Here is a 5415-nt window from a genome sequence, read left to right as displayed (position 1 = left end):
AAAAGCACTTTTTTTAAAAGTGCTTCTATAGAACTTAAAAAAAGCACTTTCATTAAAAGCCAATCCAAACAAGGCCTTATAAATGATGGCGGGCTTGAGGATCAGGTGTCCTCTAGCTCCGTCTCATAGCTCGGATTATAAATAGTTGAGTGCACTGTGCCCGAGGATGAGTCTACCATGCAAGTCACACGAACAGAGTCTAGCACAAGCCCATCAATTATTTCCCCGTTATAACGTTTTCTTTTGAAATCACATCGAGACATCACATCATTAGATGGTGGGACCTATGACGCTTGAATTAATGCATGGTGATTGTCTTCACCTCCAAGATGCTCCATAACATTAACCAGTCTGACAAATCCCATAGATCGCATCTTCAGAGAATGATGCACTGTAAGCCTATGACAAGGGGTTTGATTGCTAGGAGATTGAGTAGCTTCCACATTTAGTGACCGCGGATCAAGCAAGACAAGCTGTGGAGAATCTTTATTGAATTTTGAATCATCCAGAAAAGACCTTGAGTTTGAGTTTTTGCTTCATCTAACTCAACCCAAATATGAAAAAAATCTGTCCAAGCAACTGAGAGAGAACGAGAATCAAAGCAAAGAAAGCGCTCAAAGGCCTTGCCCAACTGTATCCCAATTTATTTTGAGAGAAAGCCAAAGGCAAGTTGTAGAACTGAACTCAAAAGGTTGTTGTATTCAAGAATAAAGATGTAGGAAGCTCTCCCGGCTTTAGAAGCAACCAGATCAACAATTTACCATCAAACATCCAAGGCCCCGAGTCGGCAAAACGCTCAAAGTCAAAAGCATGAAAAAAACTCGAATAAGAACATGCGCACTCCTTTTAGCAGCTGCTAAAGGTTTGCCAAGGTTGATTGCATTGCATTGACATTGACATTGATGGATGTATCTGTTTGGAAGTGACCCCAGCAACATCCACTGAGTGTCATCCCCCGAGATTTGACTGTGGTAAAGCTTGACAGTCACCTCACCTGCAGCATGGTCATCAATACTCATTTGGCGATACCGATTGGAGATCTCTGCAGTCGGGCCTCAATGACACCATAACATCGAGAACCAAACAAACAACCAATCAAGGAACTAAAAGATACGACTCATCACCTCGGATGAGAAAGAGACTAAGCATTGCTAGAAAATTCAGTATTTAAGTAAGTTGGTTGGGTTTATTGATTCACCACTTTAAAAATTTAACGGAGTCAGATATAAAAAATAAATTAAAACTAAATATTAATGAGTGATAGATAGTGGATCATAATCATTGTTATGGATTGAGCAATCAAGTGTGAACTTGAGTAATAACAAAAATTAAAAAAAAAAAAACAAGCACACAGAGAAACCAGATTTTACATGGTTCAGTTAATGAGCTAGATCCATGGTTGTACTACTATAGTTCTTTCTTCACAATAAAAAAAAAAAAATAGGGTTTACGATACAAAGATGTTTTTTCCTTTCTTGATTCAATTCAATCAATTTAGATAGCTCAATTCTTTTGATAAATTATAATGTTTAATTTATAAGAAAAATTTTTTTATCATCTAAAAAAATAAGTTTGAAATTCTTTAAAATTAAATAATTGTTGCCCCCTTGCAATCTTAGTTGTCTGAAGATATATTTCATATGTAGTTTGACAACATTTATAAAATAATAATAGTAATAATAATAATAAAAAAAAAAAAACTAAACTCAAAATCTCAAATAATCGGAAGCTTTACAATTCATATTGATCTTAAAAATGGGGGAGAAGTAACACTTAAGTCACTAAGCATGAGAACCACTGTAGCCATACGAGGTCTCAGTGCCTTGTCCTCTTGAACACAGAGAAAACCTACTTGAATACTTCTCAGCTCCAACATAGTATGCCCCTAGCCCTGCGTTCCTCCTTGTTCTCCCTTCTTCGTCCCCCTTGCCATGGCAAGCGGGGGCCAACCCCAGCCTCCTGGCCACCCCAGCAAATCCTGGAAACAAATCGCCTCTTCGCTTACGCAATCTCTTGATAACTCCCCACTTCACAATGTTCAGCTCTTAAACAAGCTCAAGGAGACAACGATCAGTTTCATCCGGTTAGACTCCGATGCCATTAACCGCGGACGCTTGAAGTTTCAGCATGCTCTATATGGAAAACTGTTTGGTAAGCCTCCTGGTTTGATCAGGTCAAGTCTACGCTTCTAGCTAAATGGTCAAAATTCGGAGAAATCTTCATTTCAGATCTACCAAACGGGTTCCTACTGATCCGATGCTCTACAGAGTGAGCGATGCAACATCTTCTCTTGGACGGTCCATGGTCGGTGAACGGTATTATCCTGCAACTGTCACCATGGAAGCCCTTCTTTGAGCCTTCTTTTACTCAGTTGAATACTGCCGTGATTTGGGTCCAATTTCATAATCTTCCTATCGAATGTTGGGATGGCGACACTCTAGAAACTATTGCTAGTAACTTTGGTCAACTCATCAAAATTGACGAACTTACCTCAACCCTGACCAGATCCAAGTATGCCCGTGTTTGTATTGAGATCGACCTTTCTAAGCCTCTATGCAAAGGTTTTTGGATATGGGATGACATCTATCGGGTTTTTGTGGTCGTTATGTACGAGAGGTTACCGACGTTCTGTTATTCATGCGGCCTGATCGGCCATGGAAGTCGATCATGTGCTTCGTCTTTGTCTAGTGGTGCCAGTGCTTCCACGCTGCCCTCTCGCCTGGTGCGACCGCCGGTAGAGGGATCCATCCAGGTTTCCACTGACAATGGCCAGCATATGGACATATCTGACCCTATACCCGCCCCCTACTAGCGACTCTTCAACGGTGGCCGATCCAATCATTCCGGAGACCGACTGCGGTTCGTGGTTGCTTGTTACTCGCCGGCGTGGCCGCGCTCGGGGTCTCGGAGGTAGCATGCGTGCTGATCACGTGGCCTCGACTGCTGCAGCCGGGTCGAGAGTCGTTGCCACTGAGTCCCGAGGCACCGCTTCTCATAGCATATGTGGCGGTTCCAGAGTCAATAGCAGTGGGCGGTCCACTGGTTCCCAAGTGCATTATGATAAACCCAACCCTATTCCTCTAACATCCCCCCTCCCTTTCCAATCTAACCCTTCCACTACCATCGATCCTCTCATCAAGAATACTCCCCCTGACTCAGATCATGTCATCCCCCCTTCCAATGCCACAGTAGACGCCACTCATGCCCCCCACTTTATTAATTCGTCGTGCATTCCAACATGTAACTCCTCTCCACACACGGCTCGAGACGTTAGACTGAACGATATGGGTGCCCCATGCCTCTTTTCAGCCCTCAAGTCACTTTACCCTCTGATACCCCTTCGACTTTCTCCCCATCTCGCCCTGACAGAGACCCTGTTCAACCCGTATCATCTCTTCATTCTAGCTCTCCTTCCCCTACCCTTCGGTCTTCTCTTTCAAATTTTCCATCCTCTTCCTCAGCTGCTGTCTCATTTCACGAGACCCTCGTTGCAAAAGTTTCCTCTGCTCTTGCTGAAGAGGACATGGATGAGGACAGATCTGATGAGGAAGACTACTCTGATGATGAAGACGACAACATGTCGAATGACGATTGCCCCGACGACAACATGACTCTTAACCAATACCAAGATGAAGTTAGAAGGGAAGCCCTCATTAGGAAAAGCTCTCTTGAAGCTGACGTTTCTCCGAAGAAAGGAAAGGTTGATCCGGGGTGCTCAAGCGCCTAAGTCTTTCTCCTTCTGCTCTTCGATGTTCTCCTCCTCAGGGTGTATCTATTCATGTTCCCCTACTCAGTTTATTTTATGATTACGGCTAATATACTGTGTTGGAACTGCAGGGGTATCTCATCGCGGGACACCTCTTCTAGGATTTTTCGTCTCATCCGCTCTTTGAAGCCTCTCATCGTCTGCCTAGTGGAAACTAGAGCCAATTCCGATCGCGTGGACCGCTTTTGTAAGTATATCCGCAATATTTGGGACTGGGCAGCTATATTGTCCGAAGGGTTCTCCGGAGGTATCATCGTCCTTTGGAACCCCATCGTCGGCCAGGTTACTCCCCTAGCTTTCTCCCGTCACGCTCTTCACTTGGTTGTTTCGACTACTTCTTCCACTCATTTCATCATTTCCGTGGTTTATAACTCTATTTCCTGTCATAAACAACGTTTCCCCTGGCGTGAACTTTCAAAACTTGCTTTTCTTGATCAGCCTTGGATCGTGATGGGAGATTTCAACTCTATTCTCTCCCGAAACGAGCATAGAGGTGGTGCTTTTACTTACTATTCCCGTAAATCTTGTTTCTTTATGGATTTTGTCGACCAAAACAATTTATTGGACTTAAAGTTCTCTGGTTACCCTTACACCTGGTGCAACAATCAGTTTGGCCAAGCTCGTCGCTGGGTTAGACTTGATCGTTGTTTGGTGAATCTTAAGTGGAATGATAACTTCCGGTCCTACACCCTTAAACATCTTAACCGTTCTTTTTTCAGATCATTCTCCCCTTTCTCTTACTATTAACGTTCAACCTTCTCGCAAAAGAGGCATTTTTAGATTTGAAAATTTCTGGATTGATTTGCTGGGTTGTCACAGCACGGTTCAGAATGCTTGGAACTTTTCCCCTCATGGAAATCCTATGCACGCCTTTACCCACCTCCTGTCTCGAATCCGGCATAATCTTAATTCTCGGCGTCTTTCTGGTATTAATAATCTCGAATCTAGCCTTAAGCTCACTGAGAATTATATCAATTTTCTTGAGCTTTCAGACCTCAGTCCTAATTCTCAAAACGCCTTGATGGATCACTACGCTAAGCTCTCCGCTTTGCAACGTCAGTGCAACATCAAATGGGCTCAGAGATCTAGATTTTTGTGGATCAAAGATGGTGATTGGAATACTCGCTTCTTTCATGCTATGTCTCGAGTGAGGTCGCACAATAATTTTATATCCCAGGTTGAAGATCTTAACGGTAATACTTGTAGTGACCCTGTAGATATCGATCAGGCATTCACTAATTTTTTTCATAACTTGTGGAATGCTCCTTCAATTGTTACCACAAACGTTGCTGATGCCTTACCCCTCGATCTGTCCAAACTCTCTAAGTCGGACAAGATATTCCTTATCCAGGAGGTCACTAAGGACGACGTCTTTCGCGCTCTTTCTGACCTTCCTGCAGGTAAGTCCCCTGGGCCTAATGGTTTTAACGTTGAATTTTACATAAACTTCTGGCCCATTATCGGTGATCAACTTTTCACTGCTATTCTTCACTTTTTTAAAAATCCTATCATGCCTGCCTCCTGGGGCCAAACTTACATTGTTTTAATTCCTAAAATTGATCATCCGAAGCGTGTTTCTGATTTTAGGCCGATTTCTTTGTGCAATGTGTGTTTCAAGGTTATCTCTAAAATTCTTGCTAATCGGTTAA

The sequence above is a fragment of the Dioscorea cayenensis genome, chromosome 5 (genome assembly GCF_009730915.1).
Source record: "Dioscorea cayenensis subsp. rotundata cultivar TDr96_F1 chromosome 5, TDr96_F1_v2_PseudoChromosome.rev07_lg8_w22 25.fasta, whole genome shotgun sequence".
Lineage (NCBI taxonomy): Eukaryota > Viridiplantae > Streptophyta > Magnoliopsida > Dioscoreales > Dioscoreaceae > Dioscorea > Dioscorea cayenensis.
This window is presented reverse-complemented; position numbering follows the sequence as displayed.